This window comes from Typopeltis vanoorti, chromosome 20 (genome assembly GCF_054136105.1).
Source record: "Typopeltis vanoorti isolate ZY-2024b chromosome 20, IOZ_Tvanoo_1.0, whole genome shotgun sequence".
Taxonomy (NCBI): Eukaryota; Metazoa; Arthropoda; class Arachnida; order Uropygi; family Thelyphonidae; genus Typopeltis; species Typopeltis vanoorti.
Genome location: NC_143568.1, coordinates 43,586,367 through 43,605,470, shown reverse-complemented (window position 1 = coordinate 43,605,470; position 19,104 = coordinate 43,586,367). Strand labels below are relative to the sequence as shown.

Below are 19,104 nucleotides of genomic sequence, written 5' to 3'. Positions count from 1 at the left end.
AATGAGTATAGGTCAAGTAATTATGGAGGACTTCAAGTATGGAGATATACAGATATGAAGGCAAGAAGGAAATGGAATTTATACACCTACTAAGGGATGGTTACTTGAGGCAGCATATGATATGGAACTCAAGGTGTAAGAGTATTGGACCTGGTCATAAGACCAGAAGAGCTATCCATAACAAATGTTTGCCTTTGATTGGTGAAAGTGACCAGGAGGTCTTGACGTGGGAGATTGCAAAACATGAGGAATGTTCTGTCAAAAAGGGATATATGTGGAAATACAAGGCGGGTGATTATGACAAGTTTAGGAGGAAGCTTGAATCTGTGCCATGGCATAAAACTCTGCAAGGGAAGATGTTAGTAGTGCAGCTGTTTACTGATGATGCAAAATTAGGTACAGTTAATCAATGCAACATGGGAGATAGTTAAGGGCCATCTAGAGCAGCGCTTCCCAAACTGTGGGCTGCAGCCCCCTTGAGGGCCATAGGTTTTGTTGAGGGGGGGGCCGTGAAATAATGAAAACAAATTTAAAATCTTTTAAGACTAAGTAGATTTTTTTTATCTTAAAAGAAACGTATATTTAATTTCTATTATTTATTTCTTTTTTGTTATTTTTTATATTTTAATGGGAAAAAATCACACATTGGTGCGGGTTCACAAATTTTGCTTCCTGCGTATTTCAGTGCTTAATGAATATTAGTAAATATATGCTTATTCACTTAAGTATAAAGAGCTAATAAGCTTCATTTCGGCAATGAAAACATTACTTAAATTAAGGGGATATTAAATCCCGCATAGTTTTAAAACCGAATAAGAAACTCAAAGATCGGAAACAGAGAATTTCTTGCCGAATATAGTAAACTATAAAGTATCGGCGACACAAGCGTTAGCCAATGCAAGTGATCCTAGTACGTAGTACAATACCGGGCAACTTGTTGCAAAGGTGGAGGAATTCAGATCGCTATTCTTAGGTATTTTCCATAATGTAAAAACACATTTCCTAGGAAATGTATGCTGTTATTACATTATGGAGGGAGGTCACTACCCAGACCGGTTTCAGCCTTTTTTGAGGCTTCATCAGTAAGTAGCTAGACCTAATACCAAAGTGTATAGCGAAAAGAACTTATGTACTCTGCAAACGAGTTTTCCAAACAGGTGCAACCATTAAGTTACTTAAGTATAAAGAGCTAATAAGCTTCATTTCGGCAATGAAAACATTACTTAAATTAAGGGGATATTAAATCCTAAGAATAGCGATCTGAACTTCCTCCACCTTTGCAACGAGTTGCCTGGTATTGTACTACGTACTAGGATCACTTGCATTGGCTAACGCTAGTGTCGCCGATACTTTATAGTTCACTATATTCGGCAAGAAACTCTCTGATTCCGATCTTTGAGTTTCTTATTCGGTTTTAAAACTATGCGGGATTTAATATCCCCTTAATTTAAGTTATGCTTATTCATATAAGTTTCATTTCAAAGCAGAAATCTAAGAATTGCAGTTTCAAATATTTCACCTAATATTGGTGTACCAGTATTGAAACACATCCATCACATTAAATTGTTATTAAACTTCTTTTATGTTTTTAATTCTTTCTTTATTACTAATAGTTTTACGTTTCATGTGCTTGTACTGCAAATGTACAATAACAATATATCTATCTATATAAAAATATGAGATAATGTGTATGTAAGATGCTAAAAATGTAATATTTGCATTTGATTTTTGCAATATTCGCAATGTATGTTTTGTATTGAATATAAATACAATAAATATTATGTCTATATTATGATTTTTTTGAGTAGGGGCCGTGAAATATTTTAATTTTTCCAAAGGGGGCCCTGACATCCAGAAGTTTCGGAAGCACTGATCTAGAGGATACAATATTAAATTGTATACCTAAGGATAAGGAGGGTTAATCGGGTAGCAGTTAGATGGATGAGAAATATCATTAAGCATGGGCTGCAGAAGAAGAAAATGCTGTGGAAGGTATATAAGGAGAAAGATGACCAGCAAACTCATGAACAGTATAAAGATCAGGCAAGAAAGGTGACCAGCATGGTAAGGAAGGCAAAATCTGATTATAAGAAGAATCTAGCCAAAAGAAATCTCAAAAAATTCTTTCATTATGTGGCAAGTAAGACGAAGAATGAATATGGAAGAATAGACTTAATGAGTGCTGATGGTCAAGAGGTGACAGAAGCAGATTAAAACAGACAAGTGACCACTTTGAAAAGGTATATTATCCTAGTAATGTGACTGCTTTAACATGTGACAGACACTAATGCAAAAGTGGAGGTAGATGAATTGGAGGTTCTTAGGATATTGCAGAATCTCAATGTAAATATAGCTGTGGGATTAGATTGGATATCAGCTCGGGTTTTGCGAGAATGTGCAAAGGAACTGGCAATGCCTCTGACTAGGCTCTTTAATTTAAGTCTCAGCTTTGGTAGAGTTCCAAGGGAATGGAAAGAGGGCAAAATAATTCCCTTACATAAGGGTGTTCTAAGACTGCAGTAGCAAATTATAGACCAATCAGCATCTCAGGAGTGGTGGTAAAAGTACTGGAAAAATTGGTCAAAAATAATTCAGGAATGAATGAATGGTTCTGTTAAAGGTTCGTCATACCGTAGAAATTTACTAACTTTTTATAATAGAGTGACAGCTGAGTTGGATAAAGGAAATGGCTAAACAACGATTCTGCTGGATTTTGCAAAGGCATATGACAGAATAACACATGGAACTCTGTTATGCAAATGAGAACAAATGGGGATGGATATGACACTGGTTATGTGGATAAAAGGGTGACTGCTGAACAGATATATCAAAAAGTGGTATATGGAGAAGCAGAATCTAGGCGAAAGCAGGTGACTAGTGGTGTGCCACAAAGTTCAGGGCTAGGACCACTAATGTTTTGTACATAAATGATACAGGAAATAACCTGAAAGGAAATATTCAGTTGTTTGCTGCTGATGCAAAATTAGATAGAGTAATAGTTAATCAAGGCAATGTGGAAAGTTTACAGGATGATTGTCAGTATGAACAAAAGATAACAGTATAGTGTTTTATGTGGAATAATGTAATGTTACGCATTTTAGGATAAACAGATTACAAACTGTGTGCCACATTGATTGAACTGTACTCCAGTTTCAGATATAAAGGTTTTCAAGTCCTTCAGTTCATCTTAGTGTCCCATTGATATGTTCCTCCATTAGAAGCTAATATTACTCAGATCTTCTTTGGTCCTTATTCAGTGTATTTTGGTTGAGATGTTCTTTTGTTCTTTCATAGAAATATTTTACCGTCTTTAATCCAGGCAAACTGAAAACCATTTGCTATCTTGAATTATTTTACAACATAAAATAATTGTTTAGCAGACTTAATTGTATGCTCATTAACATATATTTTAATTTCTATTTTTTTTTTTTTTTAACAACAAAATACAGAACCTGGAGATTTTTCTTTTTATTAGTTATGAAAAACCATATCACGTAAATACAAAATTACAATTAAGCTCAAATAACTAATTTAATAAATTATTTCACATCTATATAAGACTTCAGTAGCAAAAGACAAAAAATAACATCTCAAAACATCTTGTTTACATGGAAGAGAGAAATTCAAAACAATAAACTAGTAGTATATAAGAAAATATTTACACAAATTTTTAATTACTGATCTGAGAGTTGGGTTAGAAATAACATAAGAAAAAAAAAAAGAATCAACAGAGATGGAGTAAAGTTAGTTGCACATCAGGAATTTAATGACAGAAATTATAATGACTACTAACTTACTAAAATTAATTATGAACTTAGCAATGAAGACAAAATAACTATTCAAGTTATAACAATGCATCACAAACAATTTTTAAAAAGTAGAAAAAATAAGAGGCAATGGGACTTATTTGTGCCTATGGTCCCAAAGAAGGCTCTACTAAGGTTGAAGTGGAGGAATTTTTTGAGGCTTTAGAGAAAGCAACTAACACAATGAAAAAGGAAAAGTTGGTGCCTGTTGGAGATCTAAATAGCAGAGTAGGAAATGATTGTCAGATATACAAAAATATTTTGGGAAAATTTGGAGAAAAGAACAATGGCTAATAATAATGGCAAATACCTGTTGGATTTCTGCTCAGGACATGCACTGGTTATTACTAACACAATGTTCCAACATAAAAATGTGCACAAATTCACAAGGAGAGAAGAGGCAAGGAATAAGAAAAGTATTGACTATGTTATTACTGATAGTGATGTTTTCTCACTAGTGCAGGATGCTAGTGTACAGAGGGTTTGAAATTGAAAGTGATCACCATTTAGTCTTGAGCAGGATAAAATTGAAGTTCATATTGAAAAGAATAACATTTAAGAAAGTTTTAAAGCAAATAAAACTTAAGCAGCTCTAGACTAAAATACACAAACAGTATTCAAGAAAAATTGAAAGAATTAGAGATCAGGACCCAAACCTTTGAGAGTCAGTGGCAAATCCTGAAGAAAACATTGATTGATTCCGCAACAGAGGCATATGGTTGTCTGCAAGGATAAAAAAATTAGAACTCCATGGTGAACACAGGAAGTTAAAGATGCAGTGAAGGAAAAGAAGAAAGCATATCAAAAGTTCCTGGCAATTAAGTAAGCTTGTGCTCTTAGAGAATACAGAGACAAATGTAAGAAAGCTAAACACTATTTTAAACAAGCTAAAGAAAAGTCATGAGAAGACTTTGGCAAGAGCATAGAAAACATCAAGGTGACAAGATATTCTGAAGGGTGTTGAAGAAACTCAGAAATGGAGGAAAGAGTGCTGTAAAAGGACTTAGAGATGATCAAGGTGACATGAAAAACTGGTGAAAAAGATATCCTTGATGTATGGAGTAATTACTTCAAAAAATTGCTAAATGAAACAAGCAGTGATAACAGCACAGTGGTAAAAAACACTGACCAGGCATGCAGTCAAGAATACATATCTGTATTTGAAGTAGAAAAAGCCTGAAATGTGGAAAGGCAGCAAGGGACATATAAGTCTTACAGTGGTGGCACTGCATAGTTCAGAGGGATGAATTCCAAATGGTTAGAGTAGAGCTCTCATAGTATGCATATACAAAAAGGAATGTGAGAATTAGAGGTATTTCCCTATTGAGTGTTCCTAGTAAGATATATGCAAGCATACTTGAGAAACGGTTGAGAAGGATAGTGGAAGGGAAGCTTGGTGAAGAACAAGCTGGATTGAAGCCAAATAGAGGCTGTCAGGATCTTTTCAAATGATCTTTTTGTAAAGATCTCCTTTAAGTTTTGTAGATCATCTAGAAAAGGCATATGACAAGGGGTGCTGAGAGAAAAGCTATTCAAAACGCTACAGTTGTATGGTGTCAATGGAGCATTATATAAAGCAATACTTAGTATTTATTTGAGTTGTAAGTCAGCAGTTAGAATTGAAGGAAGTACAGGAAGATGGTTTTATGTTGAATCTGGTGTTAGGGTGTATATTATTTCATCGGCTATTTATTATCTATTTTTTAAATTTAAATTTTTAATTTATGCTCTTTAATTTATGCAGATGATGTTATACTTCATAAATAAATAAATAAAACCAGTACAAGTCTGCAAGATTCCCCGACTAAACTGAATAACTGTTATAATAGAATTGGTACGAAGGTCAGCACTAACAAGACAAAGACAATGAAAATAGGCAAAAGCACTGAAAATATCAACTGCATTGTGAATGGAGAACCTGTAGCACAAGTAAAACATTTCAGCTACTTGGGCATGATGTTTAGTGAAGATGGTATATTAAATATGAAAACAGACAACAGAATCAACAAAGCTGGTATGGTAGGAAGTAAACTGAATAAATTTATATGGAATAAGAGAGAAATTAGCCAAAACACTAAATTAGCTGTATACAAGACAGTGTACAAACACAATTTTAATTTATGGATCTGAGAGCTGGGTTAGAAATAATACGCTTGACTAAAGACTAGAGACCACAAATATGAGAGTCTGAGAAAGATTAGAGGAGTAAATAGATGGCATCAGTAGCAATATCATATTAAAAATGAGGAAAGTAGGAAAGAATTTAACATTGTTAGCATCCAGAATGTGTCGGCTGAGCTAATCTCAGATGGTATGGTTACTTAAAAATGGAAGAGGAAAGATTAGCAAAACAAGTGTTTTCTGCCAGGTTGCAGGAAAAAGACCCAGAGGAAGACCAAGATTGCCTTATAAGATAGAAATATAAGATCTGATAATGTTGAAGTCTTGACAGGTAACAGATTGATTTAGAGGAAAATTGTAGATAGGAAGTTAGTAACGATGTAAATTTTTCATGTAGGACTATCATATCCTGTACACCCCTTGTGGGTACATATCAGGAATTTGATGATGATGAAAAAATAAGAAGTAAGAATGATGTCATAAAAAAAGTAAGGAATTTAGGAAAAAAAGAAGCACCTCGATCCTGCATCATTGCATTTTTAAGGATATATATTAAAGTTTTAAGAGTGTATACTCATCTTAATTAGTCTAATGCACTTAATTGTAGGATAACTTTGAATACTTGAATTTATCAATTAATTGTAACCAAATCTGCATGTAGTGGACAACAACAAGTTTGTTTTAAGATACTGTATATTAGAAAATAATGATGAAGGAGAATGCTATATTTGGTTGGTATATTTGAATTACTCAAAGGTATAAAATTTGGATGAGGAAGATGAAGGGCTTACCTCCTTCGACTACAATACTGTTTCCCATTGTAAATATGGGCTAAAAAAAGTTATAAATTTATGTATTAAAAACTTGTCTATATTATATATAAAAACTTGCCCACCACAGTTCATATTTCGTGCATGCAAAACAGTGAAATTCAGAAATAAAAACAGCAACTCATGACAAATAACATTCAATTGGATTGGTTGACACAATAACCAATCACAGCCTCCAGGTGCCACTGTCTCAGAGCTCACTGCCTTCTGACCAGTTTAAAACTACTAGAATACAAGAATTTGACCCAATGCACCATCAGTACATCTTTTCGAATGGCTCAAAGGGATGTTTATCGAAAAGTGTCCTCTTCATTAAGTATTAGTATATTGTGTTTACTTGTAGCTATCATGCGAAGTCTGGAAACAATTAGGGAGAGTCTTTAATGGGGATAAATACAAAAATATAATATCAGTGATACTGCTATTTGGTGCACTGCACACCCTGAATATTCACCTCTGATATATATATATATATATATATATATATATATTATTGAAATTAGGATTTACTCGGGATGTATACATTTATAAAATTAATTTAACTGACTAGAACCTGAGAAAGTATAACAAAAACCTTTAATAAATCACGACTAGTTTCATTGGTGCTCCAACTTCTTCAGGTGAGAAAGAAAAAACACAAGACTTATAACAAGGTAAAAAACATGGACTTTCCAGCTTAATAAAAAGAAGTAGAATAGTAACAGTCATATTTGAATAGGTGACCGCGTGCTACCGTTGGCATGAGTTGAATGTGTGTGACAGCTAATTTTAGAGCGTCAGTACTGGATTACTGTGCTATGAGAATCAGGCAAATTGTAGCTTAGATTGTTGTTCAAGTGTGAAGGCTCCAGAACTATTTCTTCTGTTTCGATAATTCTTCTTTCAAATTCATCCTTGCACATATATAAATTAGTAGTGCGTTCCCAATCAACTTGGTGTGGCCGTTCTTCAAGGTTAGAGTTTGCCGAGAAGAGGACATGACTGGAAAGGGCGCTCGCTTGTGTTCTACTATAAGAGATGTCACGTCTATGTTCCTCAAGACGAAGTGAAACACATTTATCTGTCTGGCTAAAATAAGGTCGACCACAGTCGCATAAAACTTTCTAAACACCAGGAAAATGCAGCTGGTTGCGTTTTGGTTGACTGAGAAAAGAACGAAGTTTTGGCAGAGTAGTATAGTCGGTCTTTATGTTGAATTTCTTCAAAATCCTAGATAGTAAGAGAGCTGATAAATGGTAACTGTAAATGAGTGATAGGGTTGGAATCATCTTCTTGTCGAGGATGTTGGCGTGGTCTCAAACGTTTAGAGATGTTACGAGACGAATATCTATTATTTAAGGTGTTTTTCAGGAAGTTAAGCTCTGTTTGAAGGTCTTCTTCTGTGGAAGTGAGACATCTTGCTCGATGGGTAAGGGTGGAGATGATGCCCAGTTTTATCTATCAGTTAGGGTGGTTTTTTGAAAAATTGAAAATTTAAGACAGTCAGGTAATCTACTGATCTTTAGATCCAAGAAGGGGAGAATGTCATTAATCTCTAGTTCTGATGTGAATTTAATGTTCTGATGTTGATTATTTAAATGGTTTAGGAAGTTTTGCAGTTCCTCTAAACTATGTCCCCAGATAAGGAAGACGTCATCAAGGTAGCATAACCACAGTTTAAGTTTTAAAGTAGCTGAAGAAATAGCTTTCTCTTCAAAATCTTCTAGAAAAATGTTAGCTAAGACTGGGGATAGAGGGCTGCCCATAGTTAACCCACTAGTTTGTTTGTATAATTTATCTTCATAGCAGAAATAGCCGGAATTGATGCAGTGAGTTAGAAGAGTAAACATTTTTTTAGAAACCTTGTCCTTAAGAAGAGTCAGAAATTCATCTGTAGGTACATTCGTAAACAGAGACATGATGTCAAAACTCACCATTCTGTCAGAGTCTATAAGATTCAAATTTTTTATTTTTGAGATGAAATCTTCAGAATTTTTGATGAAGGAGGAGGAACTGCCAACTAAATATTTTAAAGAAGCTGCAAGATATTTAGACAGATTGTACGTAGGTGAGTCAATATCTTCCACAATAGGTCTTAAAGGAGTGTCAGCCTTATGGATCTTAGGCAAGCCATACAACAGAGGAATGAGGGGATGGAGAGAGCGGAGAGATAGTCTTGTGTGTCTAGGAAGTTCAGAAGTTGATTTCAGAAGATTGTTTGTACGGTTATGAAGTTCTCTTGTGGGATCACTTTCTAGAATAGAATACGTATTAGAACTTAATAAGTTGTTAATCTTTGAACGGTAGTCAGCTTTGTCTAAGATTACAGTTGCATTCCCTTTATCAGCAGGTAAGATAATAATGTCATTGTTGTTACAAAGTTGGTGTATTGCTTTCCTTTCTGTCGGAGATAGATTATCTGTAGGACGACGACTGTTGTTTATAGTAAAGATGGCATCGATCCTAAGTAGATTCGCAGTTTGTTTTGGTAATTGCGCAGCTGCCTTTTCAACTTTTGTAAGAAAGAGTTCTTTAGGAATGGAGGTCAGAGAAGGAATGAAGTTAAGGCCCTTTGAGAGCACACTAAGTTCTGCAGGAGAAAGTGTGTGAGAGGATTTGTTAATCACATTTTTTAAATTTTGTGAACTGATATGGGGTTGATCATTGGAGAACGCAGCTGATAATTCTGATAAGAATTAATTTGTTGGAGAGTTGCGATCTAGAAGCACAGAGAGAGAGCTCATGTTTTTAATATCAATCCAGGACCTGTTAGCTAAAGATGAACTTAAGTTATTTTCAAAAGAATCTCTTTTGCAGAACAAAGAAGCTAATGTGGACTTGGTATCTGTGATAACTGTTACAGTTTTCATTAGGTAACTAGGGAAAACAGTGAAAAGTGAGATATCAAAACAAATTCCATATGAACATTAGAATTCAAAACATGCACTATGAACATAAGAATTAATGAAAAAGAGGTAGAACTACAGAAGAATTAGAGAAGAACCAAATCAACATCAATGGTGTGACCAAAACAAAGAAGACAAAAGAGGGTGAAATTTTTGTGACAAAATGTTATAATTACACAATAATGATCAGGGAAAGAAAGGAAAAAGCTATAGCATTCGACATTAAACACGGGGACAATCTTCTCAAATAGCAGGATATTTCAAGTAGAATATGAGCAGGCATCAAAATGAGGAATTGATCAATCAAACAAATTTATATGGCCCTCACAAAAGGTTCTACCAAGGAAAGAATGAAAATATTTTGATCATTGGAGAACGCAGCTGATATAAGGAAGGAAAAGTTGGACTTGTTGAAGATCTAAACAGCAAAATAGGAAATGAATACTAGTGAAAGAGTTTTCGATTAGTGTGCCATTTTTTTTCTATACCTAAATTCGATGAGTGCGCCTATATACATCTTAAAAATAAATGTTACGCATTTAAAAAATTTTCTATCTATACATTTTTATGGCTAACTATTTTAAAAAATTACTCACGATTTAAAACATTCATCATCATCAAATTCCTGACATGTACCCTCAAGGGGTATACAGGATATGATAGTACATGAAAATTTACATCATTACTAACTTCCTATCTACAATTTTCCTCCAAATCAGTATGTTAAATGTCACGACTCTGATATTAACAGGTCTTATATTTCTGTCTTCTAAGGCACTTTTCACTGTATCAATCTACCTATATCTTGGTCTTCCTCTGGGTCTTTTTTCTGACACCTTGGCAAAGAACACTTGTTTTGCTCATCTTTCCCCTCCCATTCTGTTTAAGTGACCATACCACCTGCTTTGCTAATGCATTCCTGGATGCTGACAATATCAAGTTCTTTCCTAATATCCTCGTGTTTAATATGATATTGCCATTGATGCCATCTGTTCATGTCCCTAATCTGGACTCTCATATCTGCAGTCTCCAGTCTTTGGTCAATGTTTTACTTCTAATCCAGCCTCCACAGACCCATAAGTTAAAACTGGTTTGAACACTGTCTTGTATACAGCTAATTTAGTGTTTTGGCTAATTTCTCTCTTATTCCATATAAATTTATTCAGTTGACTTCCTACCATACCAGCTTTGTTGATTCTGTTGTCTATTTCCATATTTAACTTATAATATTAAGTAAAAATCATGTCTAAGTAACTGAAATGTTCTATAAGTCCTCCATTCACAATGCAGTTGATATTTTCAATGTTTCTGCCTATTTTTTTTGTCTTTGTCTTTTTAATGCTGACCTTCATACCATATCTATTACAACAGTTATTTACATTTAGTCAGGGAATCTTGGAGATTTGTAGCAGATTTACTTAGAAGTATAACATGATCCGCATAAAGCAAAGAGCTGAGATTAACACCTGTAAATTTTGATATCAGGTTTAATACCTGATATCAAAATTTTCCTTCATAATGTAATCCATATAGATAATGAATAAGAGTGGGGATAATGTACATCCATGTCTGACACCAGATTTAACATTAAACCATCTTCCTGTACATCCTTCAATTCTAACTGCTCACTTAAAATTCAAATAAAGACTAAATATTGCTTGATATAATGTCCCATTAACACCATATAACTGTAGCATTTGGAATAGCTTCTCTCTCAGCACCTTGTTATATGCCTTTTCCAGATCTACAACTTAAATACAGATCTTTCATATTCCCATGAATTCTCAACTATCTGTTGTAAAATAAAGATCTGATCCTGACAGCCTCTATTTGGCCTGAATCCAGCTTGTTCTTCACCAAGCTGTTCTTCCACAATTCTTCTCAACCGTTTCTCAAGTATACTTGCATAGATCTTACCAGGAACACTCAGTAGGGAAATACCTCTGTAATTCTCACATTCAGTTTTATTTCCCTTTTTATATATGGGTACTATGAGCGCTCTACTCCAATCATCTGGAATTCATCCCTCTGTTCAGGCCTTCTGAACTATGCAGTGCAGCCACTCTACGACTTTTATATCTCCATACTTGAACATTTCTGGTCGAATATCATCTACTCCTACTGCCTTTCCACATTTCAGGCTTTTGATGGCTTTTCTACTTCAAGTATGGAAGTGTTTTTACCACTGTGCTGTCATCACTGCTTGTTTCATTTAGCAGTTTTTCAAAGTAATTACTCCAAACTTCAAGTATATCTTTTTCTCCTGTTTTCATATCACCTTTATCATCTCCATTTCCGTTTACAACACTCTTTTGTCCATTTCTGAGTTCTTCAACAACCTCCAGAATATATTGCCACGTTCTCGATATTTATTTTTTCTATGTTCGTGCCAAAGTCCTCCAATGACTTTTGTTCAGCCAGTTTTACAGTGTTTGAATTTCTTACATTTGTCTCTGTATTCTCTAAGAGCATAAGCTGACTTATTTGCCAGGAACTTTTGATATGCTTTCTTCTTTTCCTTCACTGCTTCTAACTTCCTGTGTCCACCAATGAGTTCTGATTTTTCTACCCTTGCACACAACCTCACCACATGGCTCTCTGGCTGAATCAATCAATGTTTTCTTCAGAGTTTGCCACTGAATCTCCAAGGTTTGATTCCTGTTCTCAGACTCTTTCATTTTTCCTTCAATAATCTTTGTGTATTTTAGTCTACAGTTCATCATCTGAGAGCTGCTCAACTTTTATTTGCTTTAAAACTTTCTTAAATGTTAATCTTTTTAATATGAACTTCAATTTTATCCTGCTCAAGACTAAATAGTGATCACTTTCAATTTCAAATCCTCTGTACACTCTGGTGTCCTGCACCAGGGAGAAAACATCACTATCAACAATAACATAGTCAATGAGACTTTTCTTATTCCTTGCCTCTTCTCTCCATGTGAATTTGTGCACATTTTTATGTTGGAACATGGTGTTAGTAATAACCATTCCATGTCCTGAGCAGAAATCCAACAGATATTTGCCATTATTATTAGCTTTGCTCTTTTCTCCAAATTTTCCCAAAATATTTTTGTATGTCTCACAATCATTTCCTACTCTGCTATTTAGATCCCCAACAAGGACCAACTTTTCCTTTTTCATTGTGTCAGTTGCTTTTTCTAAAGTCTCAAAAAATTCCTCCTCCACTTCTATCTTAGTAGAACCTTTTGTGGGACCATAGGCACAAATTAGTCTCATTGTCCAGTTCCCCATTCTAATATTTGGCCACATCACTCTACTTGAGACTGCCTGCCATTCAAGAAGATTAGCCTCGTATTTAGTGTTGAATACTATGGCTACTCCTTTTCCTTGAGTGTCATTGCCTGAATATAAAATTTTGTATTTAATGCTCAGAAAGATCTCACCTATATTTGTCTTTTTTGTTTCAGTCACCCCTATTATGGCAATCTGGTACTTATCCAATTCCTCAGCTAGCTCCGAATCTTTGCCATTCAGGATTCTTTTGTTGATAGTACTGATCGTGAACTCTGGTTATGTTGAGTTGGGGTAAGTTTTAGGATTTGTTTCAGTAGCTTACTTTTTGCTGTTTGCCCTGGTTCCTTGGGGAAAACAAGAAGGGCCTTGGTTAACCGAGCAATGCCCCAGCCGGCATGGAATTCTGTCATGTTGTACCATCATTTGAAATTTTGGTTTAAGCCAATAAGAATACAATTTGGGCAGCTAAATCCCAAATTGCCAGCCCATCCTTGTCCGTTCAGTATCCAGGTAGATACCTAACAGGGTGCACCACGAGAAGATGAGGATTGGACATTAGGTCAGAAGCCCTGATCGGTTCTCCGCATTCCTTTAAAGGCTATGTGGAGGTCTCCTCTCAGTTATACAGCTTTAACCCTTAAGCACCCCTGATTTAAAAACATTTAGCATTTCATTTAAAACATTTCACAAACTTACTTTTTAACAGCACACTACACTATTAGCATGTACACTATGTTCCAAATACACTGCCAAAATTTATCTTGTCTGCTAATTACATAGCATTTTGCTGATCATATCTCATTCTTCCATTGCAATTGTTTTCCTTACTTTTTTTATTTTAAAATATTATTTTATTCATCATCAGTAAAAGAATTAGTGAGCTAAAAAATGAAAGTGTGAAAATGATTCGAAAAGTATCATCATCAAATTCCTGACATGTACCATCAGGAGTGTACAGGATGTTATAATAGTACTATATATGAAGAGCTTACATCATTACTAACATCCTATCAACAACTTTCCTCCAAATCAGTCTGTTACCTGTTAAGACTCCAACATTATCAGAGCTTATATTTCTATCTTCTAAGGCAATTTTTACTGTATCAATATCTTGGTCTTCCTGTGGGTCTTTATCCTGCTAACCTGGCAGAGAACACTTGTTTTGCTAATCTTTCCTCTCTCCCATTCTGTTTAAGTGACCATACCACCTGAGATTAGCTCTGCTAAAGCATTCCTGGATGCTGACAATGTCGATGCGAAAAGTAATCTCATTGAAAGAAAAACTTGAAATAATAAAGAAAAATTAACAAGGCAAGTCCAGAGCAAAGATAGGACAAGAACACAAAAATGGTTGAATCAACTATAAGAGCAATTTATGCAAAGCTGCTGAATACAATGAGAAAGATAAGGCTGCTTCAAGTTCATCATGCATGCAGACTACTCAAAATCAAAGTATTATAATGATTGAATAAGAGAGAATTATTTTTATATGGATCGAAGGTTGTAACCAAAAACGGATCCCACTAAGCACTGACCTTATTAAATCGAAAACATTAAGACGCTTTGCAACTTTGAAAGAAAGAGCTATTAACGATGGAAAAGAAGAATTCCATGCTAGTGCTAGGTAGTTTGAGTATTTCAAAAAGAGAAATAGCCTACATAATGTTCTAATCACAAGCGAAGCTGCAAGTGCAGATAAGGAGGTGGCTACAAATTATCCAGAGATTTTGAAGAAAATTCTGGAAGAAGGGAGCTACTGTGACCAACAAATATTTAATGTCAGTGAAACCGGCCTTTTTTTGGAAGCGAATGCCTTCCAAGACTTTTCTGGCCAAATCAGAGAAATTTCAGCCTGGTTATAAAGTCGCAAAGTCGACTTTATAACCAGGTATAATCTGATATTCTCTAATTACTGAAATTACCGCTAGCAATATGCGAGCCATTTGGAAGCACATTCTTCCACATTGTGCCAATGATTTTAGAGGCTTTTCAACTGAAATGGATAATGTTGTTGAGGAAACTGCCAACATTGGGAACTGTGAACTGGATTTTGAGATTGGCAATGATAACGTCCAAGAGTTAATTAAGTCTCATCCTGAGAAATTGAGTGATTCCGACCTGCTAAATTTAGATGCACAGCAGGAAGATCCTGAAGAATATGAAGAAAATTTAATCACTGTAAATGTGTTGCACCAAAGAGATTTCACAGAAACAATTTGAAAATATTTTTTCGTACAATCGAAGTTTTTAAGCAGCAAAGATTAGATGACTCTGATGAAGAGCATCAGTTGTATGAAAAAAAGAAACAGAATGCCAGCCAAACTACATTAGCTAAATTTCTTTGTTAAGAAGTAGAATAATAAATTTATGTTCTGAATATGTTTTATTGTCTTTCAGCTTCACAGTTTTCCTTTAACTAGGCGCCCTGAGATATACCCTAACTCTTTTATAAAAAAAAAAAAAAAAAAAAAAAAAAAAAAAAAAAAAAAAAAAAAAAATTAAGGGTCAAAAAAGAAATTTGAGGAATGAATTATACTTTTCTCATAGGTTATTATATTCGATTAGTGCGTTTTTGATCGATGCGCCTGTTTTAAAGATGCATTAGGCTCATTAATCGAGGTATTGCTGTATAACCATATCCTATACATACACCATATGAAGGTATAGGAAGTTGAGGATGAGATAATTGTTTAATGAATGTCAGTGGGCTCTGATTTATGCATTTTCACTCAAAGAAGTTTCCCAAATGGAATGCCAAACATGGATGAGTTAATCAACATAGGTTGCTATTGTTTCCATGTTGCTAATTACAGAATACCTTTGTATGGTTATTTCCTTGTTTCAATGACAACATAGATCCAGATCTATTTCCATTAGCCAGTACTATGTTTAAGCTTTCAACGATGTAATTTTGATTAAATTCATTTTTATTAGCATTTCAAGATCATTTAATACTTCCCAAAGGCATAAAAATGCTATCATACACTGTTTTAAAATCTAAAAATGAATATGGGTAGATTGACTGTTTTCTCATTTGTTTTTCTCATAAAATTTGTCTTGATATAAAGATATGATCCACTTCGAACTTCCCTGCCACCAGAATCCTGCTTGATATTCACCTATATTTTCTTCAGCAAATTTATTCTTTTTAGTATAAATATCAGATATTCTGTAGCAATGACAAAGGAAATATTTCTTTGTACTATTTACTTTCCCCCCCCTCCCTTTATGTGTATATAAGTATATATTGGTATTACTCCTCCGATAATGTTAATTTCACTTTGGTGAAACACTGAAAATTAGTTATTTTACTTTTCATATCATATACTCTCATGAGCAGTTGAATTAGAGATACCTGCCTAGTAGCGGGTAGCACCCCCTTTCGCCTTGATGAAGGCAGCAATGCGGCATGGACTCCACAGGGCACCAGAAGCGTTGGGGAGCCAAACTGATCCACGACCACTGCACAGCCTCCCACAATGCACGGAGATTGGTCGGAGCAGGGTCCAGGGTGCGTATATCTCTCTTGACACCATCCCAGATGTGTTCAATAGGATTGAGGTCAGGGGACCTCGGGGGCCAGCCAAGCATCCTCATGTCCATGGAGTGTTCATCCATCCACTCTGCCACAATTTGGGAGTGGTGGGCAGGTGCATTGTCTTGCTGTAGGTACAGGTCTCCTGCAGGGTGCTGTAGGCACAGAAATGGGTGCACATGACCTGACAGCAGGTCCATGTATCATTCGCCAGTGAGGGATGAAGGTAGATGTACCAGGGGACCCATTTCATCCCACATAAACAGTCCCCATACGAGGATACCACCACCACCGGCCTGAACTGTACCCTGCTGGCACGAGGGATCCATCGCTTCATGTGCTTGGTGATGCACTTATACCCTGCCATCGGCGTGTACCTTGACTCATCAGTCCAGACGACCTTTTTCCATGCATTGAGGGTCCAATAGCAGTGTTCCTGCACCCATGCTAATCGTTGTGCCTTGTGATGTGCGGTGAGCAGAGGTACCCTAGTTGGGCAGTGTCTTCTGTACCCCATAGCGAGGAGATGGCTCTGGATGGTGTGGCTGCTCACGTCATTGTTGTCAAGAACTGAATTGGCAAATGACCTGTGGTACTGTGGCCCGTCTATCTGCTGTTACCATCCGAGCTAGCCGACAGTGTCCCCTGTCATCGATACGTTGTACACCATGGCAGTTTTCCCTGGTGGCAGTGGTTTTACCCGATTCCATGTACTCACGGTACGCTCTTGAAACAGTGGTCTGTGCAAAGCCAAGTGCCTGCATGACTTCGGAGATGGAGTGCCCCATATGTCTGGCTCCGACTATATGGCCGCAATTGAATTCGCTGAGATCTTGAGTTTTCCTCATTCTGTGCTTGACTATTACTCAGACTGTCAGTACAAGGTCTGATGACATCCCCGTCCTGCAACACGTGGCACTATTCCATTTGCCGGGGCGACCACAGCAGGCATCTCTAATTCAACTACTCATGAGTGTATATTATCTGCTTCTCAAAAATACCAACATTTATATATATTGATTATCATTCATGTTGGTATTTTTGAGAAGCAGATAATATATATATATATGATATGAAAAGTAAAATAAGTAATTTTCAGTGTTTCACCAAAGTGAAATTAACATTATCTGAGGAGTAATACCAATATATACTTATATACACTTAAAGGGGGGGGGAAGTAAATAGTAAAGAAATATTTCCTTTCTCATTAATACAGAATATCTGATATTTATACTAAAAGGAATAAATTTGCTGAAGAAAATATAGGTAAATATCAGCAGGATTCTGGTGGTGGGGGAGTTCGAAATGGATCATATCTTTCTTGATCATTTCTTGATAAAAATTAATTTAATCAAAATTACAGCGTTGAAAGCTTAAACATAGTACTGGCTAATGGAATTAGATTTTTTTTTTTATGATATATATAATATATGCTCCTTAATCTGATATTCCTACAAATTTTTATTTGCAGAAGGAAAACAGCAAACATTTCAATAATGAACCTAAAAAAGCAGGCCATGCATTTTCAATGCTAATTAAGTGCAATCTTTAGCAGAGACAGTAAATTAAAAAGAAACTAAATAAGTCTGCTGAATAAATAAATATATGGAATGAGAAAACAGCACAAAAAAAATCAAGTCAAGGTTGTTATTTTTTCCATGTTCTTAATTGCAAAATACCTTTGCATGAGTATTTTCTTGTTTCAATTACAACATAGTACTGTCTAATGGAATTAGATCTGGACCTATGTAAAATCACTCCTGTAATTTTCCTTACAATTCAGAGTTGAGAATTGTGAGGAAAATCACAGAAGTGTACATATGGCTCTACTGTGGAGAGAACCATATTAAAAATGTTAGAGAAGGACTTTAATGTTAGTGGAATTCACACTGAGCTAATCTCATGTGGTATGGTCAGTTCAGCATAATGGAAGATGCAAGAATATCAAAACAAGTGTTTGAACAAAAACAGCAGCAAATAGAGAAAGACCTAGACAGAGACTGGACTGATGCTATTAAGAGCATTTATAAGGGACTAGACAAATAGATAATATGGAAGAAATTTATTATATTAATGACACTGTAAATGTGTTGCACCAGAAAATAATAATGATGATGAATTAATTGCACGAGTATTTATAAGTGATAATAAAAATGCTTTTTTTTTCTTATTTACATCAGTCATAAGGTATATCCTATCCATCTGCTTTTGTAACATAAGACTAAGGGTCAAATATTTAAATGCTTAGAAATAATTTTTAATATCAATACTTTTCTACACATTTAATATCAATACTTGTTTTGCAGTATAAAATTTACAAGAATGTGCATTTAATATCTTATATTCAAAGTGCTGACTTATCAAAAGCATCTGAACTGACATAAAAAGCAGATAAAATAATAAGTATATTTTTGTCCTGCAAAACAATTAGCAACAATGCTATAGAGTGAGGAGATATTTGCATATAGTCATAAGCTTAACAAAATATATTACACCTCAGTTCAAACATGAGAGCATTAAGGCAGAATACGAAGGGCTGGTTAACATATCAGTGCATGCGTATGCATGTGTGTATGTACATTTATACTTGATGGGTGTCACTAATCATCATTAAATGCTTCACTATATTTTTACTCTTGGTGTCACCAACTGCTACTCATATAATTTCAATC

General features: G+C 35.2%; 1 protein-coding gene across 1 annotated transcript in view; it reads right to left on the bottom strand.

The window, feature by feature from the left end:
• The window catches only part of pont (RuvB-like helicase pontin), a 174,024-nt gene that overhangs the window by 105,515 nt on the left and 49,405 nt on the right, over nt 1-19,104 (bottom strand). The window lies entirely within an intron of this gene.